General features: G+C 37.5%; 1 long non-coding RNA gene across 1 annotated transcript; it reads right to left on the bottom strand.

Annotated features, from left to right (window-relative positions):
- Positions 1 to 1,915: 1,915 nt before the first annotated feature.
- Positions 1,916 to 22,927, bottom strand: LOC121732016. The gene is made up of 3 exons (XR_006036311.1): positions 22,918 to 22,927; positions 12,162 to 12,174; positions 1,916 to 1,982 (listed from the first exon to the last, which is right to left on the bottom strand). It is a non-coding gene; the product is annotated as an uncharacterized LOC121732016 (long non-coding RNA).
- Between the last annotated feature and the right edge of the window lie 4,078 nt (positions 22,928 to 27,005).

Genomic DNA, 27,005 nt, shown 5'->3' with positions numbered 1-27,005 from the left:
TAAATTTAGAATTAATTGTATACTTAACTTTAATTTCATTTGGTTATAGATGTGTTTTAATAAAATAATGTTGTGCATGTCTGTAATTGATATAAGCACTAAAATGTAGTTATTAATGTAATCAATGTATATGTGTGTGTTTATATTGTTGATATGCCTAAAAAAATAAATAAAATAAAAATAAATGCTAAACGCCGCGGTTGACGCACATTTCAGCTGCTAAAGTGTTATACAGACTGTTCTTATTTTTAGTGTTGTAATAATATGGCCTTTCGAGTTACTTGCTATTGGATTTACTAGATAGTTCATCAGAAGATGATTCGGATTGTAATTTTGATGCGCGCATTGTTACATATTGTGCCAAAAACAGAACGATGTGGATTGAAGATATTTGATTGAAAATATAGTCTCTGGGGAACAGACTGCCTGCAGTTCCTGCTGTGAAGTGCTGTGCTAAGGTGGCAAGTGGCAACACTGTGTGTATCTGTCTATCATACACATTACACATATATTATAATCTCAGAAATTTTTGAACATCCTATGAAGAGAAGAGATGTATAGTAATATACAGAAATATATGGAGATGTACTTAGATGTATCAAAATATAAATATATATTTTCATATAGCTCTGTATCTTAAGATACGAAGATGTAAAAATATACATTATAGCTGTTGTGTGTGGTCTCCTGACGATTTCTATAGAAAGATGTATCGAGATGTATCATGCTATAATATACATCTTTACATTACCTGCTCTGTCTGTGACTCCCTTAAGAGTTTACCGGAGGCCCAATCCCCTACCCTATTCCCTTCCCAACCCTCCCCTATTCCCTTCCCTTCCCTTCCCTACCCTCCCCTATTACCCTATTCCCTCTTAAAAGGCCGGCAACGCACCTGCAGCTCTTTTGATGCTGCGAGTGTCCATGGGCGACGGAAGTTGCTTTCCATCAGGTGACTCGTTTGCTCGTTTGCCCCCTTATTTCATTAAAAAAAAAAGATATCTCGGAAACTATACGTCTTACAAAAAAATTGTAAAATCATAATTTGTTGCCTACAAATATGCTTAAAAGTATAACTTTTCACTCTAAATTAAAAATTAAAAAAGTTATAAGTAAAAAAGTGAGATATTTTTTTTAAGTGGTAGGCAACGTAGTTTCTTCGTTCGACTTTCAAAAAGTGTATCATGATTCATGATACCCATTTTGAATAAAAAGATACTTTATTTATTTATTATTTTAAGTTTTCTTATTGCTTTTTTAACTTTGTTTAATACATTTTACAGAAAAATACCTCAGACCAACCTTGTAGATTATGTTTTGAGGAAAAAATCCGCGGCCAGCACCAGATGGGGTTTTTAAAATCTAAAATGCTCTATACTCTACAGTATGCCTACTATTCTGTAGAGCATTTCTGTGTACTCATGAACTCATGGTAGAGCTGCAGAAATACTCTACAGAATAGTAGGCATACTGTAGAGTATAGAGCATTTTAGATTTAAAAATTTAAATTCTAAAATGCTCTATATGCTTTAATTTCAGTAGAATCGATTTTAAATTTTAATCATTTTTTCAGTGAGTGACATAGGCTATATTATATTTTATACCCGTGCGAAGCCCGGGCGGGTCGCTAGTAAATTATAAATTACAAACACTGAAATTATACATCATTATAATATAGATCATTATATTATCTACAAGCGGCGTCCGGACGAAGCATTAAGACTCTCTCAATTTGAGAGCTCTTACGTGATGTCTGATGACGGGCTGCTAAAGCTAAACGACGTCGAGCGATACACTGCAGAGTTAGAGCCCCTGCAGACTTCAGACTTTTAGTTGGCCGATAGTTTCATCGAAAGCTTAATCAGTACGAAGATATATGAAGGTGCGCACACGAAACGATTTGTATCGGCTGATAATAATGCACTGAACCCCCAATTTGGACAAACTATTGGCCGACTAAAAGTCTGTATTCTGCGGGGGCTCTTACATTACTCAGTACCTACCTAGTTCTCTCCGCCATTTAGCTCAAACTACCTGCAACCATGCAGAAGAAGTGGGCAGGGCTTCCTACAGAAAAATTACCTATTATACTCGTCACTCGTCAGGTACTCCGAAAACTGGAGGTTTTTAACTACCGGGTCGGCCGCTGACATGTTATTTGTAAAATATTTTGGGTCTCGGGAGTCATCCCCACCGGGCTTGTATCGAGCCATGCCTTATGGCGCATTTTCACTGGTCGATAGGGCCCGCATGCGGGGTGCGGGAGATTTCTGAAAGGCATGCCACGATCAATGAAAATGCGCCATTAGTGGTTATATAGACTCCCCGTATGCTGTATACCGTACGAGTTAACGACTAATGAAAATGCGCCCTTAGGTAGTTGGGTATATTTCTACATTCTTGCTTCGCCGGCACCCGCCAAGAAATTCTAGTGAGACGTCAGACGTATGTAGTTTCCTTAATTATTATAATACATATGTATTATAATAATAATTTATTATAAATTAGGTGCCAAAAATAATATATACAGATTTCAGCTGCCCTAATCTCTGGCAAAATTTTCGATTAAAAAAAACCGGGCAAGTGCGTGACGCGCATAATGGGGTTCCGTAGTACCGCTGGTTTTTAACCGATTTCCAAAAAACGAGGAGGTTATATATTCGGCTGTGGATATTTTTTTAAAATATTTTTTGTATGGTCAGTGAATGCACATTTATAACGTGTTTTACGCTAATAACGACACCATCTTAGTTACATTCAAAGGAATTTGAATGAAAAGTTCCTTTATACTCCTCCGAATACATTTTTCATAGTTGATCGACTATTACTCAATAACTTATGAAGTCTTGTTAGCCGTGATATAGCCGTGATAGTTTTCCTTTTAAATTCAGCATATTTCCTACTCCTGTGAATTTTTTCACAATTCCAGAAGCAACCGTTTAGCTAGTAGAAGTACTGGACTCGTGACGATTTTTCCACTTTAAAACTTCATATGTCACAAATGGCTCGCTAAATCGGAAAATGATCTTTCAATACTCGTAATATTTTAAAAAACCCTATCCAACGACACCCCACACGGTGGGATAGACGCAAAAAAAAATCATCCCCGCTTGATGTGTAGGGGACTGTGCCATATATTTTTTAAAGTTTTTTATACCATTTTGTCGGCATTATTAATATATTGTGTAATGTGTATCCATGCCAAATTACGGATTTGTAGGCCCTTTAGTCTCTGAGCTAAACCGCGGACAGATAGACGGACAGACCGACCGAAACTATAAGGGTTCCGTGTTGACTACGGAACCCTAAAAAACAGAAGAAGGCAGGGTCTCGTGATAATTCTTTGGCGATAGCAACTTTGTACCTATTACAAGCACTCGTGCTTGTAATGGGTATGCTGAAGGTGACCGATGATTTCCACTATAAATTTTGAAAATATTTTATACCCACGATTTTTTTTTCATTAAATGTCGCGGTGACGTCCATCGTACATTATGTACATACATTACGGCTGACGTCCCGGGCCGGGCGGGTCGGGCGCGGGTCGGGGGTCGCCTCCATATTCATGGGCCTGTAATTTCTTCACATCGAGTATCGACGTACCCGCTCGCATTCGTGCTGCCTCGTATTGTCAGTCCATTTCATGTACGCCTTCAATGAATTATTCCAATTAATTATACGAGGTGCTGCTTAGTTTTTGTCGTTTAACGAGTTACGTTCGCTGAAAACCACACATCGTGGCAATTGAACAAATAATAGTAATAATCGGTTCGATCCACCGATCTTAAATCGACCTCGTATTAAAGTTTCGACGTAGATTTATATGAAATTACTAGCTGTCCCGGCAAACATTTCTTTGCCAATATAAAGTATTTCGCCGTATTATTTTATTGAAGTGACTAAATAAGTATGTCACCATGGCAACGTCCATCGCTATCCCGTCGCACAAACAATGGTCGCCGTCAATCTCGAGTTGTAATAATTTACTATTATTTATTCAACAAATGCACTTATCAATATAAAAAGTACCCAGTAGCCGATTCTCAGATTCACTGAATATGCATATAAAATTTGGTTAAAATCAGTGAAGCCGTTTCGGAGGAGTACGCGGCCTAACATTGTGACACGAGAATTTTATATATAAGAAGAAGATAACACTGTTGATTTTCCAGGTTTGTATAAAATGTGTTTAAATATATTGTGTTTCATTTAATATTATAACTGTTTCAAAGATTTTTTTTTATTTACAAAAAAAAAGCCGCCAAGTGCGAGTTGGACTCGCCCATGAAGGGTTCCGCAGCAGTAATAAGGTTTATTTTAATGAAATTAAAAGGTTTTTGATTTATTTTTATATTTCAGTTGATTTAATAAAAATTAATTTAAGGTTTACCATTTATTACGTATAAAAAAAACTACTTGCTAGATCTCGTTCAAACCAATTTTCGTTGGTAGTTTTTATAGTAATGTACACCATATATTATTTTTAGACTTATCATGCCCCTACTTTAGAAGTTAGAGGGGGGGCGACACAAATTTTTCCACTTTGGAAGAGTCTCTCTCGCAAACTATTCAGGTTAGAAAAACATTATAGAAGAAACTTCAATATGATTTTTAAAGACCTATCCATAGATACCCCACACGCATAGGTTAGATGAAAAAAATTGTTTTTATTGGTTTTAGGTTTACCATTTATGACGTATAAAAAAAAACTACTTGCTAGATATCGTTCAAACCAATTTTCGTTGGTAGTTTTTATAGTAATGTACATCGTATATTATTTTTAGACTTATCGTGCCCCTACTTTAGAAGTTAGAGGGGGGGGGACACACATTTTAGCACTTTGGAAGAGTCTCTCTCGCAAACTATTCAAGTTAGAAAAAAATGACATGAGAAACCTAAATATGATTTTTGAAGACCTATCCATAGATACCCCACACGTATAGGTTAGATGAAAAAAAATTTTTTTGTTTCAGTTGTACCTATTGTATGGGACCCCTAAAATTTTTAATATTTTTTCCATTTTTGTATCAAAATCTTAATGCGGTTTACAGACTACATCTACTTACCAATTTTCAATAGTATAGCTCTTATAGTTTCGGAGGAAAGTGGCTGTGACATACGGACGGACAGACAGACAGACAGACAGACATGACGAATCTATAAGGGTTCCGTTTTTTGCCATTTGGCTACGGAACCCTAACTAGTTTGAATGTTTTTGCGTATTAAATATAAGTAACAAAATATTTGTCCCGTGTGCATTAGATTTGAGGTATTCTTTGTAAACAAACTAGGAGAGAAATGAGAATAATATCATAGGAGTATACAGAATATAGATTAAAGAGGTCGAAAAGTTGTACACCGTATGTATCTTCGACTGCACTGTGATAAATCATTTTTTATCTAAAAATGAATAGTAATAATCCTAGTGGCATTGATACTACTAGTTTTAAAAATGGTTTAATTTTAAGAAATAATAAAATGTTTGAGCGACTGCTCTTAGACATTTATAAATTGTTGGTAGTTAATAGTTATATATAAGTAGCAGTGGCGAAGAGTCCATATAACCCGATTCCCGTCGGCTTCCCTTTTGGAAAATCGAACCTATGGGCCAAATACATATAATAAATATTTTACATATAAATTTTTCTCGCACTTGAAATAGTTTGAATTAATAATTAATCGCCTACAAATTTATATAGGCAATGCAACGTGCAGGCCGTCTCCGATAGAAGCCGATAAATTAGCGGGTTATTTCTTCATACAACGATATTTCATACTAAGCATCTGTCCTTTTCATTCCTGAGAACTGATCGTCATGTTCTGTCTCGTTCTGCCACGCGCCAATATACTCGGAAATAAGCCGATACTCGGCGAGTTATTACGGAGAAAGGTTAATTAGCAACGCACAAGTGCGAGCGAGAAAGATGAACTTCATGAAGTAAAATTGTTATGAGTCAAATGGCGGATGAGTGTTTGTAAACAACTTGTTTGTTTTGTGTTTAAATGTCGAATGTTATTTGTTTTAGCGTTAAGAAGAGTGCAGTGTCGCGAATTTAAATTAATTTGTATTGTGATTTGTTACTTATGTGACTCGTACAGCTGAGACTGTTGTCTGACAGATTATTTGCTGTCGAAGGAAACTTCGTTTTCCAAACTTAGTTTTGAATGACCGCATGTGTCGTCAGTCCTCACGCATACAACTCAACTCAGAAGGCATTTTTCAAAGGCATCATTATCAAACATTAAACTCGAACATTGTTGAACATCAGTGCTGAGCGTTTTGGTAAGTAGATTTTTTACTCCGGCTTCTCTTCCGAAAATATTCACCCTTCGCCACTGATAAGTAGACATATTTTAAGAATTATATTATTTTCAAATTTTCTCCTAACTTTCTTCTGAGTATTATCTAATAGTCCAAGTATGTAAATCTGATAATAATCAAAGTCGTATAAGTGAATTATACGACTTTGATTATTAAGTACCACTGTTACGTCGGTAAAGATACAACAGACAAGGGAAATTATATTTAGCTCTCGGGAACTACAGATATTTAACACATTACACGTGTAGTCAGTAGTCCTGCATAGTACATAAAATAGATTGCGAACAAAAACACATTTTAAATTCATTTATTCATTGTCAATAAGGGAAGACAGTCGCTGAGGCTAAAGGTCACTAACGACACTGTCGCCTGATTCTCCGAGCCGATGTGGCTATTTGTTGTGAGCGGTAATTTATGTTAATATATACTTAATTTATAAACTTTATAAAGCGAAAGTCGTTTTATAAACTCTACTCTAGGTATAAACTTTATACTAAATGATTTTCATACAAAAGAAACAGCCGAATTTAACATTTCAAGAAAACGTAAAAAAATATTATTAAAGCTAACGTTGGGCTCATTCGATAACCTAATTTAAATATAATTTATGATTCTATGTCAAATGCTATCACCATGCGATAACTTTATTGATAAAACCAGAACAGATAAATTAAGCCGTTTAATGAGGTACTTCGTTGTTATCAAAAGTACCTACATCAGTAGAATATTTTTCGGTAGCTCTACGGCCTACGAGTCATATTATCTGCTAACAGCAGCGGGGCTAAAATGGTCGCTTTGAAGAATCATATTATGAATCATGTTATGATTCACAGATTCAGTCTTTTAAAATCGCAAAATGCAAGTCTGCTTGCAATTCATATTTAGTAATTCGTACTAATTTGACATTTGTCAGTTTGACAGTTTTGACAATTCATTTGCTGAATTGATTGAGAGAAATTGCTAAATGTGACCATTTTAGCCCCGCTGATCTAAAACTGACACTGTGGTGTTTTATGAATTGCTTCAATTCAAATGTTACGTCTTAAAATTACTACATCTAATATATATAACACTAGCTGTTGCCCGCGACTTCGTCCGCGTGGACTTCAGTTTATAGCGCGCGATGTCAACAAAATTGGTGTAATAATAATAATATCTATCTATCTATGGACGCTTCACACCACGTCAGTCTGGCCCTGTGGTAAGTACCTGAAGAACTTGTGTTACAGGTACCAGACAACGGAAACGGTGTCAAAAGCTTTTATAAAAAAAAAACCCTGGTACCCCTTAAATCAAAACAGCTGTGCAGTGCGCACATAATATTTCATTTTTTAAAATTAAACTTTATATATTATGCCAAATTTTAAAGCTTATTTAGCCCCCCAATTACACAACTTTACCCATAAACTATTTATCATTGATAGGTTTAAGGTTACGTAACTGTATATAATATAAAGTACTTACTTATTAAATAACGTAACAAAGAAATAACAATCGAAAAAAATCGAAACTGAAATGTATGATGATACCACCTCTTATAGAAAGATGTTGGGCAAGCGTTAGCGCGATGTAAGAGACGCACGGCGCCATCTAGTATGAATTTTTGGAACTAACTTAATTTGAACAAATTTTTGTATTTTCACCCCCTTTCAACCCTTTTTTCCAGTAAAAAGGTAGCCTATGTCCTTTCTCAGGCTTTAGACTATCTGTATACAAATTTTCATTATAATCGGTTCGGTAGTTTTGGCGTGAAAGCGAGACAGACAGACAGACAGAGATACTTTCGCATTTATAATATTAGTATAGATTCTCGTGTTTGTGCGCGAACTCCTCCAAAACGGCTCAACCAATTGTAATGAAATTTTGTATGTACCATCGAAAAAATTGATTCCTAGGCAGTTGACGGACCTACTCAGTCCGAGTCAGTCAGAGTCATTTGGGCGACTTATGTCAAATCAATGTTAGCTGTGATCTGTCGGATGGGTTCCGTGGATGGGTCGGACGGATGTGGTTCGACGCGACTAAATAACTTAGGTCCTCCGCATCTGCCTAAGAATCAACTTCTCTGATAGTACATTACTAGCTATTTGACCGAGCTTTGCTCGGTATTCGATAAAACACGAATAAAATGACATTTTCTAAAAATGATTCCTAGCTAGATCGATTTATCGCCCTTGAAACCCCCTATATACTAAATTTCATGAAAAACATTGGAGCCGATTCCGAGATTCCAATTATATATATACAAGAATTGCTCGTTTAAAGATATAAGATTTTAAATACGATACGATACGACACTAGCTGACATGGCAAACGTTGTTTTGCCTTTAATTTCTAGTAGCTATCAATATTTATCTACTTTTTTATATTGATAGCTACTAGAAATTAAAGGCAAAACAACGTTTGCCATGTCAGCTAGTGTCGTATCGTATCGTATTTAAAATCTTATATCTTATCAATATTTATCTACTTTTTTATATTGATAGCTACTAGAAATTAAAGGCAAAACAACGTTTGCCATGTCAGCTAGTGTCGTATCGTATCGTATTTAAAATCTTATATCTTATCAATATTTATCTACTTTTTTATATTGATAGCTACTAGAAATTAAAGGCAAAACAACGTTTGCCATGTCAGCTAGTGTCGTATCGTATCTTATTTAAAATCTTATATCTTTAAACGAGCAATTCTTGTATATATATAATTGGAATCTCGGAATCGGCTCCAACGATTTTCATGAAATTTAGTATATAGGGGGTTTCGGGGGTGATAAATCGATCTAGCTAGGAATCATTTTTAGAAAATGTCATTTTATTCGTGTTTTATCGAATACCAAGCAAAGCTCGGTCAAATAGCTAGTATATTATTAAATATGAACTATGCGGTACATCGTTGATCTATGAGGGTTCAAAAAAAACCATGAAACACTTCGAGAAAAGGTAGATAGTGCCCTTGCGCTTCGCTTGGCTCGTCTTGGCGGGGCACTACCTTGCCCCCAGATTACATCAATTTTGACTGTTTTTAAAGAATTACATTCTGTTTAGATCAACTGTTAGAAGCTACTGTGCTACTGTGTAGACCTAGGAACTTCTTTCAAAACATAATTCTATTCATTCAATGTCGCCATTCGAGAGCTTCATGTTTCTTTCAATATTGTACGAAACGATAATTTTCGTAGCTTCGGACTATAATAACGTAAATAGTACATCTATTACTGGCTGAGCAGCCTGCCAATAACTTGCAATAGCGAAGTTCGCTGTCTATAGAACCTGTCGAAGCGAGCAACGATCGGGTCGTAGCACCGCGTAGATTGACTGGTTTTTAATACCTGCTGCGCAAACGGCGGCCGCCTCTCCCCTGTCGTTAGCGCCTCAGCCCTCGCCACTAATAAGCGACATTTTGCCTACTATAATAAACGGCATTACAAATAATAATTATTAGCGACAAGAAGGGAAACGTTAATTTCCAGCTTAGAAGGTCCCGCGTTAGTCGTTCGCCTCGTTATCTCAATATGAACATGGTCGTGGCGGAGACGAGGGAGTAATGCGCCGCAGCGACAGGCATAGGAGTTGAGACACATTTTAGCGGCCGATATAAATAACTATCAACAATGCGTCTCGCTTCGCGCCACGTGGGATATCATATTCTCGCTCACAGATCCCGGCCGTTCGCCTGCGATCGGCCCAGGACCAGACCGGCCGTGATCATCAAGAGCTACCGCGGAGATCGCACCCGGGCCGAATTTCCGAATCGCGCACTGCCAGCACCTGAAATACGAGTGTCGGACGCGAACACGCCGAGACGCGCTCGTTCCCGGACACGAACGGATAAAACCGGCCGCGGTCGGCAGTGCCAAACCGGCGGTCAACGACTCCCGAAATAGATGCACAACGCGCGCACCTATAAGAAATTAAGAACCGGTCCCGACGCAGCGACACTCTCCCAAACCAATAAGAATTCGATTCGAAAGCGGAATCCACCTGAACGATTAATTTACTGCAGCTTTCACCCGCCGGCCGCCGCTCGAGCGACGCGGGCGCGAAGTATACCGGTCTGAGATGTGAACTTCCAAATTTTAAAACTGTCGATATACGACTATACCTAACTTTATGATAGTAGCATGTAGTATGTACCATACTCTTACTCTGCGAATCCGAACCTACAGTAACAGGTAACACCGCGGGTCACAACTAATTAATAGTAAATATTTTTTGTCCATAATTTTATAAAGTAGTGCAATATGTGCCATATTGCACTAGCTAGTCCACCGTCTAGCTCCATAAATAAAATAAAAAAGTAAGGAAAAATGGTATTCACATTATTTCAGCTTTTCAGTCGGACGTTGATTGATGATTCAATTTTTAGTGACAGATTAAAAAATATGGAATCTTCTTTAAAACAGACAGACAAGAGATTAATTAAAATTGATCCATAAAAATAACAAACATAGCAATGACGAACAAAAATGTTAATACCAAACACAGCAGCATACCAACACTTTTATAATTTACTAGAGATCGCCCAATGGTCGAAATTCGACCTAAGTTTCAACGACATTAGGACTACTACGTTTAATTTGTAAAAAATATTGACTTTATCATATTTTTTTTCAACTCTCGTCTCTGGGACTCAGCTGATCTTAGACTGGCCGTGTAAGCATTGTCTAATAGTATCTAAGATTCAATAAAAAAAACTTTAATCCATTTTCAATTTGTCAACTTGTTGTCAACAGACTTCAACCATAAATAAAAGAGTATAATTCATATGTATAGGCTTGTCATTCAAAAATCTGTCATTTCTCATGTGTGTGTGTTGTAGTGTGTGTAATGTTTTATTTGTTAAAAAAATGTGTGATAAAAGCATAAATCCCAAATAATATTAGTTCGATGCACTCCTTCACCACATAAACATTTATGTGCAAAATTTTATTCACCTACGTTTCCGCATTTTTCGTCAAAAGGGATACAAAGTTTTTCGCTTGCGTATTAATATATATATATATCCCTGAAGGTCTTCATCAGATCTTGCAGTGTTAAATTGCAACAACACAGACGTCAGACATAGATCAAGATAGACACCGCATGTCCCTCCATTTGTATGAAAACTAGCTTGCCACTTTTTTCCTACCTACTGTGACGTATCTATACATACCTACATACATATAAATAAAATTGGAGTGTCTGTTTGTAATATTGAAAGAACCGTTTTTTACTACATGCATATGAATCTATATACGCTACATACACCAAAACAACATTTTTTACAATTTTTGTCTGTATGTCTGTCTGTCTGTCTGTTTGTTCCGGCTAATCTCTGAAACGGCTGGAGCTATTTTGCCGGGCCTTTTTTGGTAGATAGCTGATGTAGTAAGGTGTAACTTAGGCTATTTTTTAACCGACTTCGAAAAAGGAGGAGGTTATATTTTACTTTTTTCATATTTGTTAGCGGACTATCCATCTTTGTTATTATACTACTATGTTGACGCGGACGAAGTCGCGGGCAACAGCTAGTCGATGATAAGAAACGTGTCTATTATCAGCTAGGCCAACGTTTCAAAGAACAGACTTTCGAAAGACGAGCACTGCTCGTCGTTTGGGAACGCGATATGGCACGCGAAGTATATCCCTAAGGATAAATTAAAATCTATAATTTTAGATTATACTGTAGGCAAATCTGAATTTATTTACATATTTTTATTTACTTGGAGATAATGATTAATTAAGTAAGTACATATTGAAATGAAATGGAATGAAATGGAATGAAAATGAAATGAAATTAATTATATTATAGATGTCAGCTTATTTTTCCCAAGGTTGCTATCATTGAGAAAATCAGTTACCTTATTATTATAACTAGAGATCGCCCAATGGTCGAAATTCGACCCTACTTGCAACGACATTAGGACTACTACCTATATTTTGTAAAAAATATTGACTTCATCATAGTTTTTTTCAATTCTTGTCTCTGGGACTCAGCTGATCTCAGACTGGCCGTTTAAGCTAATAGTATCTTAAATTAAATAAAAAAAACAATAATCCATTTTCAATTTGTCAACTTGTTGTCAACAGACTTCAACCATAAATAAAAGAGTATAATTCGTATGTATAGGCTTGTCACTCAAAAATCTGTCATTTTTCCTAGTAGTAGTGTCGTAGTGTGTGTAACGTTTTATTTGTTAAAAATATATATGATAAAAGCATCATTTTAAAATAATATTAGCTCGATGCACTCCTTTACCATATAAACTATAACTGTGCGAAATTTCATGCACCTACATTTCCCCATTTTTCGTAAAAAGGGTTACAAAGTTTTTCTCTCACGTATTAATATATAGATAAGCCTTAGCACACAAACGTTCTTTAACAACTTTTTAAATTTAATAATTGAAAGATTTTGGACGTTTTCTGGGATTTTATTGTATAGGCGTATACATTGACCTTTGAAAGATGTGTTTACTTTGCTCAGCTATTGTTGTTTTTTTTGGCCAAAAAATTCAGATTAGTAGCTTGCCATGATTTCAATTTTTTTTTATTACGTAGGTTTGTAAAACAAAATATTACGTAGGTATCTTATTAGCAGAAATTCAGTAGTTTTTTAGGGTTCCTTACCCAAAGGGTAAAAACGGGACCCTATTCATGAGACTTCGATGTCTGTCTGTCCGTCTGTCTGTCTCCAGGCTGTATCTCAAAAACAGCTATAGCTAGAGTTCTGAAATTTTCACAGATCGTGTATTTCCGGTGCCGCTATAACAACAAATACTAAAATCAATATAAAATTAATATTCAAGGGGGGCTTCCATACAACAAACGTGATTTTTTTGTCTTTTTTGCTCGTAATCAATAATGGCAACAGCTATTACGCTTTAAATTTTCACAACATCCTTAATTATATTTGTTATTTAATTATTAATAATAAAATTTAAATAAAATAAATATTTAAGGGGGGCTCTCACACAAAAAAACACAATTTTTGCATACTTTCTGATTTCTCTCTGTAACGGTACGGAACCCTTCGTGAGCGAGCCCGACTCGCACTTGGCTTTTTTGTTGTTATATTTAAAAAATGCCCTACATCAAAAAAGAAAGTTCTATAATATTATGTTTAGATGTGTAAATTATGCTTGTCTGAACATATACATACCTACTTAATTTTAAATGTCTTCGGTCTAAGCCGAAGATACAGATGCCGTAAGTAAATTTTAAATATTTTTTAGATTCTTAGTTTTTTTTTTTGAGTTTTTCAATTTACAAGATTTTTTATTTATATTCTAATTTCCAGTTGAGGGAGCGTTCTACCTGGCACTAGCGCCACCCATAATTAAATTATATTTCTATAAAACTAGAATAATTTTTAGATTTGCCACTTTTGGCCTTAACCGAAAATTCTCATAAAAAATATTATGATATCTAAATCTAAATATATGTATATAGCTCAAAGGTCAGACTGACTGACTGACTAAGTGACTGGCATAGTGATCTATGAGCGCACAACCCAAACCGCTGGACGGATCGGGCTAAAATTTGGCATGGAGGCAGGCCTGTCCCCCTCGCGAGTGTAGGCATCGAACTGTAAGTACCACCCGCGGGTGGCAAATCACTAGGGACTTACAAAGCGAGCGGTGACGCACGCGCAAGATTTTTTGTCGCGTATCTACAGTTTATTGATCATAGAGGAATTTAATTCATAATACTGATTTAACCGCTGTGACAAAATCGTTATAAATCTTATAAAAATGAATAATTAAAAAAGACGAATGAAATAATATTCGAACGAAATATACGAACGTACGGACGAATTAAATAATAAACTAATGAAATAGTATTTGAATAAGGTATTTAAATACAAAAAGTAGATAAAAACTATACAAACATGGCAAATAAACCAAATTTCATACAAAGAAACACACAAACTACACAGAAATAAACACAAGTTACTATGTTTAAATTGTAAAAGTTTCTTGCACTATAATCGAATATATAAATCTACTATAAAATATAGGTTGGGTTACAAAAATGTTATATTACTATAAAAAGGTTTGCTATTCGTACCAATAGTAATTAAAAAATATTATTTTGTTTTCTAAAAGGCGAAAACCTTGATTGAAAGAGAGCGGACATGTAGGTAAATATAATTGTTGGCACCTAGCACTGCGCGGTTGGAATTTCAACTTTATAGTATCGTAGCATGAGTCGTTATTTCTTTAAACGGGTTTCGCAAGTGGGAGTTCTGTTGGTACAACTAATATATATTCTGTGATGGAGGTAGATGATGGCATCCGCTAAGGAAGGTTTTGATCAATTCTACCCCCAAGGGGATAAAATCCCCTATTTTACCCGTATCTAATCCGTACCCAAAGGGTAATAATCGGCCAAGTGCGAGTCGGACTCGCGCACGAAGTGTACGGAAGCCATTATAGACAAAAATTAGAGCCAAATTTGTGTTTTTATATGGTTGGCTATATGCTATACATTATACATAAAATATCATCGTCATCAGCCTACTCCGTGCTGGAAAATCGCGGTTCATCTGGTTCGTGAAGGGCCGATTAGCAACTTGCAGTTGTTTGGTGGGCTTTATATTTTGCATTCTAGTTCGTGACATTTATGAATATTTACACATTAATGGAAAGTTGATCTGGTGCTGCAGCATCACCTGGTAATCAGTAGGATACCCAACTCCTCACCAACTTAGAGCAATGGTTTCGTGTTTGTTGTAAAACGTATATAAACAGTAAATTTTTGCATGCTGCTGCTGCAGCATCACCTGGATTCTATAGGAGCCGAGCTCCATGTGAACCTAAAGTGGAGGTTTCATGTTTGGACTCATATTGACGGCCTCATCCAAAAGGACATTCCTAGATCGTATTCATTGGGATATAATATGATCCTGTTGATAAGAATTATTCTGTACTATAAAGCATGAAATAAAATTAAATTAAGAAATTAAAAAAAAAACCCCGCCAAACAATTTTTAAAAGTAATGAAATAATATATAAAAATAAGTCGGGTTTTCCTTCCTGACGCTATAACTCCAGAACGCACGAACCGATTTCCACGGTTTTGCATTCGTTGGAAAGGTCTTGGGCTCCGTGAGGTCTATAGAAAAAAAGTCCTCGTTGTCTAAAATATATTTATAATTTACCTAAATAGGCAATTTTCTGAATAAATTTTCTTTTTTAAAACTTTAAAATGGCTGCAGTTTCTGAACCCACCGCTAAAATAAAAAAACGCTCTTATTATTTTTTTATCAGCTTTACCTTATGTATTTTGTACCTACTAGGTCTCCATAACGCTCGAGTGACTACAAAAATAGCACCCTCCCCTCCTCTACTATCAGAAAAAACTTCAAGAGACAAGCAGGAAAACAGGGAAAATCATTTTATGGCAAAACAACGTTTGCCGGGACAGCTAGTATATTTTACTGACTTTTTAAGTTTAAATAATTCCTAAGTGTAAAGTGATATTTTAGTCCATAATTATTGTTGTCAAGGTGTGTCGGGGGACCGCCAGCAGTGTCTAAGACTACGCTGTCTGTCCGTCAGCTTGTCTCCAGACTGTATCTTACGAACCGCAATAGCTAGACTTCTGAAATAATCACAGATTTTGTATTTCTTTTGCTGCTATAACAACAATTAATACAAAAAATATATATTTAAGGGGGCACACAACTAAGGTGATTTTTTTACCTTTTTTGCTCAAAATCAATAATGGCAACAGGTGTGCACTTGCAATGTTTACATTTGTACTTTAATATTAGGTACAAAATGAAATAATAATGATAAATAATTGTAACTTGCTTAAATACTGACAACACTGAAAAAAGTTTCCATTTCACGGTAAAATTCCCATTAAAGAAAAAATGTGATAAATGAAGAACTGCTCCACTGATTTTGTGCAAACTTCACATTATACCATAAACTAATATAAACAACTAAATATAACAAAGCCTAAACATTTGGATTTTGGTTTGCAGAGGTGAGCCTGTTCTTGAGTTATAAAATTAAAACGAAAAGTGGCATTGATTTTTATATATAGAGATAATATCATTTAATTTTAAATTATACGTGGGAGAGCCATGCTTCGGCACGAATGGGCCGGCTCGACCGGAGAAATACCACGTTCTCACAGAAAACCGGCGTGAAACAGCGCTTGCGCTGTGTTTCGCCGAGTGAGTGAGTTTACCGAAGGCCCAATCCCCTACCCTATTCCCTTCCTACCCTCCCCTATTCCCTTCCCTTCCCATCCCTACCCTCCCCTATTCCCTCTTAAAAGGTCGGCAACGCACCTGCAGCTCTTCTGATGCTGCGAGTGTCCATGGGCGACGGAAGTTGCTTTCCATCAGGTGACCCGTTTGCTGGTTTGCCCCCTTATTTCATAAAAAAATAATATTTTTATTGGGGGTCACATAAAAAAACACAAAGTTGTTGTCTGACAAGTAAGATGATCCATGCGTCGGATGGGCATGTAAAAAGTCGGTCCTGCGCCAGATCTCTCGCCGGTCGTGTCGGTCTTCCGTCCCACTGGGTTATGAGAGTAAAAGGAATAGAGAGTTCTCTTGTGTACTGCGCACACACTTGGGCACTATAAAATTACTTCTGCGTAGCTGGCCTGGTTTCAATGAAACCGGCCACCGTCACCGAAACCGGTGTGGGAGCTATTATTCTTGAAAGTTTATGTACACTCCACACAGCAGTAATTTCCAAAGTAGTTCAGGTGGACCCCAGGGGTCCACGATCGTAAGCGAGGATGAACATGAATTTGTTTTGCAGTGAAAAGCTAAAATATTATTGGCTTGACTTCTCTTTTAAAAAATCATAGGCAAATAGGTACATATTAATATTAATTAAGGGATCTAAGCGATAATTTCACAAATTATGATTGTAGGCTCCCTGGGGCGAAGGTGCAAAGGTCAAAGAGAGACATGAAACAAGAGTTTGGGAACCTCTGCTCTATAACATCATAGATTGCGTTGATTCTAGAAAGCGGCAAAATGTTAAGTTTTGGATTTGATTGGTATTTATGGATTTTCTCTGTGAACAAATGCCGCAGGCACTAGCGGCAACATTCGATTTGTCTGTGGCCGTAAATTGGACACGAAAAAGACAAACAAGATACTAAAATTAAGTCCAAAATTTTATTATTATTATTATAACACGAGAAGATTGCGTGTCAACTTCTAGCAGTCAACATAGGAGTTGGGGCATGATAACCCTCGATAGCGTCTGCTGAGTGCTGACAACAGCGATATCTCCCGACCTCTGACCCGCAGCGATAGCGCCGCCCGCCCGCCAGCCCGCCATCCCCGCACCGTACCGCGATGCCGCCCGCCGCTTATCGCGACCACGTTCCCGCTGATGTCCTCTGGGCTCTGACATGCCAAAGTCCCGTCATTAAAGTTAAACTTGAAGTTTAATGTAGAAGATCATAATGCCCAATTCAACAAAAACACGGTTGTATCAAAATCGCGTCGCAGCAGGCTACCGGAGTAATCGGCGACGGAGGCCGACTCGACCCCGAACCTTGACCTACATCTTAATATTCGGTAAGACGAAAACTTTCCAGCCCCTGATAAATAATTCAACGTATCCGAAGAATAGTTAGCGGCCTGTGGGCCCGCTCGTGAATTAAACATCTGCCGGATTCGAGACTCCGTCCATGATAACGACTGACACATAAATAATAGCACTAACACTGCGACCGAGTGATCACTCGACTAGTGGGTCTCGACATTGAAATACCTTTCGACTTTTACGCAGTTTCCGCCGCAACCGATGACGTTCATTTGCGAGTTGCGACTTGCGACTGAGCTGCCCCAAAATGTTGTAAAACTCGAGTCATAAAATTGTAGATACACCCTAAAGATAATGAGGCGAACGTTACGAAGGAATTAATTAATTGTTATTGGTTAAGGCGAAGTCGTCGTTGATGCGAGGAATTTTAATTAGTTAAGCAGGCTCCGGACACACAAAGTGCATGAGCGAGCGAGAAAACGCAGCGTCGCGCGTCGCACCGTGCCGCAGTCGCAGATATAGTCCGTGCGGGAACTACCTAGTCGCGACGTAAGACCTCGCGCGCTGTGTACACCTACCTAGTCTGCCCGACGTAAATTCGTGACAGTCATCCTGACTAGCGGATTCATTTATTGCGAATAGAAAGATTGTTGCAGGTTGCAACAACTGGCAATTAGCATTTAATTATAATAATTATTAATTAAAAATATATTAGTATAGCTTAGGTAAATATAATATTATGGTTTCCTAAAACACAGATGCCATTTAATTATGTGTTTTGATAACTAACGCGGTTCGGTGACGCAAAAGTTTGGGAAACGTCGTGTTACATTTTGACCTTAATAATATTTGAATAATATGTAAATATCCAAGGTTAATTATTATTCTAGACGAATCACAGAAGGTCGACCATTTTGTAATACTTGAGCAATTTGGGAACTCGACATCGATTTACCGCATCGGTCGAACCACCGTCCACCGAAATGCGGTGGTCCGCGCGGTCCAGCGGTAGACGGGGGACACCCACCAGTCACCGACACCACACACTCCAGCCTAGTCAAAAATTTGGCACAGCGTGTCATTAGTCTGTCCCGCTAGGTTAGGAAAAATTGTGAGTTCCAGACTCGAACGCTACCCACCTTCGCGCGAAATTGACAGGAGCCTATATAGCTGTCGCAAAGTACACATTCTATACTCAGATGCCAGTACATAAAACGACATCGAGGTTCATTTACATTTCAAATGAGCACAATAACTACCTGTCGCGAAGTGGCGCAACGTGGCAGCGGCTCGACCCTACGAGGACAGCGGCGCCGGAAAGTTTCGGGCGAGTAGACCGGTCCGGAGACCGGGCGGACTCGCTCCGGCGCGGCGGTCCGGCGACGCGCGGCCGGCTCCCGGCCTCCATGCGGCCACCACGCGGTCCCCGACCTCGCACACCACTCGGCCGGCTCCGGCGGGAGATCCCTCGGCGACGACGCTGAACGTGGAGCGCGGACGACATCTTTACCAGACAGTATTAGAAAATACGACACGACTCTAATGCTGCCCGGTAAGATGCGAACCGCCACTCCGGGCTGAAGTCGGTCGGTCGGTCGCGGGTAACGACGCGGCGGGCGCGTGCAGCCGCGGGTCGGGCGCGGAACGGACTGAGGCGTGTGGCGAGCGCGCGCCGCGACGCTGCGGAGGCGGCGCCGCCGCACGCCCGCCCCACGCCCCCCGCCGCCCCCCTCCGCCCCGCACTGCCCGGCGCCCTGCCGACTCCGGGTCACGGCGACCCACCCCCGGTTACTTCCAGTGCACTGTGCTGTGCGGCACTTTAACATTTTTTATGAAATAAAAGGAAGTCGATTACTGATTAACCGTTTCACGTTTTGTGGGCTTCGGCTAATTAACTACCTACACGAATATCGCAAATATGTCGGTGAAGACATAAAGCTTGGAACATATATATAATAATATGTTCAAATGTTGTTTATTATGATTTCATGAACACTATTTACGCATCTACATCCGCTGACATTATTTTTCTTTTTTCTTCTTCTTTTCCTTTGTCATATCGTTTGTTCTTTATATTTATAATTTTGACATATTATTAAGTAAGATGGAAATTATTAGGCATGCATTTATTAATAATTATTATGACAAATTATATTTAAGAATGTATCCTAAATTAACATTTGCACGTCGAGAAAATTGACAAAATATGTGAAGCACTGTTAGAATTATAGTAACACCTTATTGTACCATATTTATGCAAATAAAGAATATTATTATTATTATTATTATTATTATTATATTAGTGGATAGACGAAAAGTTGGAAAAATAAATTTATAAAAATATCTGGGGGCATGGCAGTGCCCCAGACAAGCCTTAAGCAAAGGCACGTCCGTACCATACCTTTCTCGAAAAGGTCCGCGACTACTTCATACCCCCTATATCTTCGATGTTAACAATGGTACGAATTTAGATTTTCGGTGACAAGGAGCAAGACGTATTCAAACTATTATACCTCCAAATTACATGACATTTTGATAAATAGTTTACTAGTTACGGATGATCAAAGTTGCTACATTTTGTCACTCACTGATTGACAGATCATCTAAATTCTAAGTTTCTAACAGATTTAGAACCACCTTTGTATGGAAAATTCATGACATACCCATACACACTCTAAAGTATTATAACTTAGTTTTGTTACACCTTGTATAAATAAAAATATTTTCTTAGTCTAGCTAAAACACCAAGAGCGGCTGAACTGATTTTGCTAATTTTAGTCTTGAAATATTATTGGAATTTTAGGGAAGGTTCATACGGTTGATTTATGAGTTATGTGATACGAAGTACATGGATCATCTAGTTTAAAATAAAATAGATTTGCACAAAATGGTAATATACATAAACTCTGCTGTTGTAACCTGGGATGGAAAAAACGGAACCCTAAAAAGTATGTACTCTGTGCAAGCCCTTGGAAACATTAAGGTCTTTCAAGCCGAAAGTGTGAAACCAGTAGAAAATAAAAATACGTGTGGCACTCGGAAACTGCCGCGGTAAAGCTTTGCATAGGATTTTTATCAACTTATGCAATTATTGTAATTCGCATACGTCTAGTCGCACGCACACAAATACCGTGCCAAAGTTTGCCCTTAATTCGGTCGCCGCATTCAAAACCCGCGATAAAAGCTATATACAATAGCATAACAAGCTTATAATTTGTTGCTACTTAGGTGCCAAAATTATCCCACCAAAAACATTTTCATGTAAAAATGTTGCCAAGATGAGAACATATTATTATAGTTCGTGGTGTCAAAAAGTAGTGAGATATCATGTAGAGCCAAGTTCTAACCTTACATACTCAGCCCTAAATCTAAAAACCTTAATTTTACACTAAAGCGCGACAAAATCCTTGATAATATTATAATGTGTCAGCCGTACGAGAAGAATCTAAAAACTCTACACATTAGTCAAAATCGGTAGCCTGGCCATTTTAAAATAAAAGTTATTAAGTACAACAGAAAAGTAACTTAATATTATTATAAGTTCAAAGCCCATAGCATGACGAATAACAAAATGGCCAAGACACCGATTTTGAATAATGTGTAGAGTTTTTAGATTCTTCTTGTACGGCTCACGCATTATAATTATAAATTAATTTAGGTTTCCGTACCCAGAGAGTAAAATCGGAACCCTATTACTAGACTTTATTGTCTGTCCGCTGTCCGTCTATCCATCTGTCTGTCTGTCTGTCTGTCTATCTGTCTCTTGGATGTATCTCAAGAAAGGTAGAAGCTAGAGAATTGAAATTTTCATCGACTATGTATTTCTGTAATGCCGCTATAGCAACAAATACTAAAAACAAAATAAATTTAAATTTTGGCGGGCTCTCATACAACAAACGTGATTTTTTGCTATTTTTTTCCTATTCATAATAATAGATGTCACTGCTGGTCGTCTACATCGCGGTATAGCTTGCACGAATAGTTTCTAAATATACTTGTTAATGTACTCTAGTCAATAAGAGATGTCACTGTTGGGTATCTACATCGCACTATTGTTTGACGCGAAGATGTCTGATATATCCGTTTAACTTTTAGGTATAGGTTTTGTTCTTTGAACTAACCGATGTTATTTACATTCTAAAATTAAATATTTGCAAAGAAATGCTGATACTACGACTATACTTTGAACTTACATATTTTTAAGACGATTTTTAGAGAGAAAAGTTATTTTTCCCTTTTTTATGAAATTAGGGGGCAAACAAACAGACGGGTCACCTGACGGAAAGCAACTGCCGTCGTCCATAGACACTGTAACATCATAAGAGTTGCAAGTGCGTTTTCAGCCTTTTTATGAAAGACTAGCTGTTGCCCGCAACTTCGTCCGCGTGAATTTATGTTATTAATATTAAAATCAAGATTTAGATAATTGAACACCCATCTACGACAATTTATTTGGATCTATATTACACACGAAATTTTTAATTTACATCAAAGACCCAGGAAACTTGAACCTCAGATACTTATCGTTTTGAAAAATCCTTTCTTCGAAGACCGCTTGGCGTGGACAGAGGATGGGGGCCACTGGTCAGGGGAAAGGAACATGTGACGGAGATAGAGGATAGACTTCAGAAGACGGGATTTAATGTAGGCAAGCTATCTCTCTTTAACCTACCTCTTATTTTTAGATTCATAACCTACAATTAAACCAGAACAAAATAACGCTTGAAGTTGTTGACTTACTTACCCACCATGTAATTTCTTTATGGGCGTTGGCCCACCGGCCACCACACATTCCCACCACTGTATCTCCTGTGTCACCAGGATCGACAGCGGTATCCAACCACGAAAGCCCTTTGATTTGATCTCAGGGAGCCCGAGGGACAGGCTCAAACTGGTTTGGGACCCGCAACGAAATTAATCTGAAGAAAATGTGCGCTTTTATAATTTTGGACGTGGCGGTAATATCGTGGGCGTCCGCGGTAAAACGATAACATAGGGAAGTAAATGTATAGAAATATATGAAGACGCTTTTAAATTTCCGTCGACGATAACTTTTTAACGTGCACGTTAGAGGACATCACGACACACGACGACGTCTACAGTTCTACACTCTTCTGAACCGCACAAAACGTCCGCGGTGCATAAAATCAAAAGGGCATAAATTAACGTACCCAACGTTTTACTGTGTCGGCGTCCACGATAACGTGACGTCCGGAATTATAAAAGCGCATAATAGAAGTATGAAGTCTTGACAGAAAAAACTCTACCAGAGAACATGATGAGAGATTTATTCAAACATACTGCCTTTGGTCGTACATATTCTACCATTTCTACCTATGTGCTCGACCGATGCTAGTAACTTAGATCCGTAAAGTTTGACTTTAAAATTTCCATGGCCGGTAACGAATTGAGATATGCAGTGGTCATTTTCCATACAGGGTTTGGATAATCGTTTACGAATATTAGGAAAAGTTTTAAAGATCGACCTTTGCTAGAATTGGTAATCACTTCGGTTGTCGTTGTAAATTTCGAGGAATTCCTTCAATTCCATTACTTATCAAGTCACCGTTTTTAGGGTTCCGTACCCAAAGGGTAAAAACGGGACCCTAGATTTCGTTGTCTGTCCGTCTGTCTGTCTCCAGGCTGTATCTCAAGAACCGTTATAGCTAGAGTTCTGAATTTTTTACACATTGTGTGTATCTGTTGCCGCTATAACAACAAATACTGAAAACAAAATAAAATTAATATTTAAGGGGGGCTCTCATACAACAAACACAACTTTTGGCCTATTTTTTCTCTATAACGGTACGGAACCCTCCGTGCGCGAGTACAACTCACACTTGACCGATTTTATTGTAAACATGGTATCGGATTCGAGTAATGAGCTATACAACAAAAAAAGAATTTAAAAAATCTGACCACAAACAGCAAAGTAAACATTAACTCCTCCTTTTTTGAAAGTCGTTTAAAAAAAGTATCTAAGATGTTGACCAGGGATGTAAGATATCATCATGCCAAATTTAATTGAAATCAGTCCAGCGGATTCAGAGATTAGCCTGTACAAACAGACAAACAGACAGAGAAACAAAAATTTCAAAAACAGTTAAAATGTGTTCTATTAATCTTCTAACATGCCCCTGACTCGTTTTTTCAAGTTTAGTTTCAATGTACAAAAATTTTACCTCTACGATTTTATTATATGTATAGATAGATAGATAGAATAGGCTAAGAGAAAAAGCAGAAGAGAATAGGGATAGCGAATAAGGTATAGTACAGCTGGGCTTCCGGCCTCCGCTTAACTCACTCGCTAGAAGAAACACAGCGCAAGCGCTGTTTTACACCGGTTTTCTGTGAGAGCGTTGTTTCACGTCGGTTTTCTGTGAGTCTGTGGTCTCTCTCATGGCTAACACGTATTTTTTTATTTGGCACAAAAAGTATATTATACTCTATTTTTAATTTTGTATTTCGCGAAAGAAACATACTTTTTTTTTGTTGCGCAGGGGAAACCCATCATGGGTGCCCCGGGTTGGGGATGTGCCTCAGTTAAAAGCTGAAGCACCCCGGGGGTATGTGGGACTCTTACCACCTGCGGTTTGCCTTCAGCCGTATACGAAGGGATGTCCTGGATAGACAGATCCACAGGACTCCCTACACGACAGGCCGGTCTACCTCAAAAGGGACCGGACTTCCACCAAAGTTAGGAAACGCTTAGGCAAACTGAAGCGTTCCCCTCGGCGCCGGGACTAGCTAAGCCGGGCAGGTAAAAAAAAGAAACATACTAACTTATCTCATACTTACATCCCCCCTCTATATCAAGGGAATGGGATAGGTTAGGTTGGGTTTGATAATTTTTTTGTTGTTTCTGTAGTAATAGTATGTTACATACTAAATTTCAGCTTTCTCAGACTTCAGGAAGTACCCTAAAAGGTTTAGATGATCGGTCAGTCAGTGCCAAAATTGTGGGTTTTTGGACACCTACAAAATTAAAAGTATAATATATATTCAAACTTTTCGCATTTGATAATTATACTCATGTCATAATATCTTGAAAATTTGAACTATCTGGCATTATCCAAACCAAAGTTACGAGGGTTAAAAACTACGACGAAACTTTTCGAGAAAAGGTAGGTAGTGCCCTTGCGCGCTTCGCTTGACTCATCTTGGCGGGGGCACTCCCGTACCCCCAGATTCTGTTTCTCTTGCCGATTTAGTCGATTTAAATTGCTAATAATAATACCTACTTAACAATAAAGTAGTCTTAACCATAAGCGAAATGAACAACATATGAATATATTAGATAACAGCTAATAGAAAAAATATCCTACTAATCCTATCCTACTAATATTATAAAGGCGAAAGTTTGTTTGGATGTATAGATGTATGGATGTGTGGATGTATGGATGTTTGTTACTCTTTCACGCAAAAACTACTGAACAGATTTTAATGAAACGAAAAAGACTAGCTGTCCCGGCAAACGTTGTTTTGCCATTTAAAGTATTTCGCTCATAATATTATTATTTTATTGAAGTGGCTAAATAAGTATGTCACCATGGCAAAGTCCATGATTGCTATCCCGTCGCACAAACAATGGTCGCCGGCAGTTTCGAGTTGTAATAATTTACTATTATTTATTCAACAAATGAATACACTTATAAAGATAAAAGAGTAGATGTTGTCTGATTCTCAACCCTAGCTCGCTAAGATTCACGAAAATCGGTCGAGCCGTTTCAGAGGAGTTCAAACACGCACACCGTGACACGAGAATTTTATATATTAGATATCTATATATATAAAAATCAATTGCTGTTCGTTAGTCTCGCTAAAACTCGAGAACGGCTGAACGGATTTATCTTATCTTGGTCTTGAATTATTCGTGGAGGTCTAGGGAAGGTTTAAAAGGTGAGAAAAATTCGAATAATTGCCGGGAAAATCCTCAAAACAGCATTTTTCTATTTCCCATACAAACGTTTTCTAAATAAAATGGAGAGTCAATTTGTAATTTATTACCGCTGCATAAAGTTCAAATTCGCGTGCGCGTTGGAGGACCTAATATCGCGTTCTGAAACTCAACAAAAGTGAAAGTGAATCGCGAACGCGACAAAATTGCATAGTCTCAAAATACATAGTACATAAATAAACACAATTTTAGCTAACTTCAGTTGTTACTCTGTCCGATTATTTTTTTATTTTAGCTAACTTAAGTTGTTACTCTGTCAGATTATTTTTTTAATAAGACTATATAGAAATCGAAAGATAAATCTATATATATAAAAATCAATTGCTGTTCGTTAGTCTCGCTAAAACTCGAGAACGGCTGAACGGATTTATCTTATCTTGGCCAATTTTGATGAAATTTTTTGTGTGTGTTCGTGGAGATTCGAGAATGGTTTAGATTTACAGTTTGGTCTACTGGAAAATGTTTTTTCAATTATTATAAGGAGTTGTTGATTTTGGAATGTTTTACATTAGATCCGGCGGACGGCGCTATCATCGCATTCAATATTATTCTATTTCAATTTTAGTTTGTCCTGACAGATGGTGCTACGATTAATTTGAAAAAAATTTTGTTATTCAATTCATGTGCTTATTAAAATATTAAATAAATAACACATAGGCTACAATTTTAACCGACTTTCAAAATGGGGGAGGTGTTATGTTCGTTTTCTTATATTCAACGATTACTCCGCCGTTGGTTAACCGATTTTCAAAATTTTTCTTTTGGTATATAGGGTATCATCCCAATTTGGTATTATATTCAGAAAAGTGATGATCTGATGAAGGATCCATAAGTAATCGAGGGAACTCCTCAAAACTTATAGGGAAACATATGGTGACTTCGGTTTCGTGAGAAGTATTCTAAGCATATGCTACCAACAAGTAAGATTTTGCACCGAGATATACCTGGTATACTGTGGTTCGGAAGGTGCTGAGAGAATTCCTGATTCTTTATAGATACAAGTTTGGGAGTTTCGGCGTTGTTTTAAGAACAGAAAGCATATGCTACTATACAAATTACATTCTTCATCATCATCATCATCATCATCACTACCATATCATAGTCTTTTAGATCGAGACTCGAGTTTGTCAAGCGATAATTAAAAAAAATCTATATCTACCTAATATTATAAACCTGAAGAGTATGTTTGCTTGAACGCGTCAATCTCAGAAACTACA

The sequence above is a fragment of the Aricia agestis genome, chromosome 11 (genome assembly GCF_905147365.1).
Source record: "Aricia agestis chromosome 11, ilAriAges1.1, whole genome shotgun sequence".
Classification (NCBI taxonomy): domain Eukaryota; kingdom Metazoa; phylum Arthropoda; class Insecta; order Lepidoptera; family Lycaenidae; genus Aricia; species Aricia agestis.
Note: the sequence above shows the minus strand (reverse complement) of the source record. Positions and strands in the feature narration are given on the sequence as shown.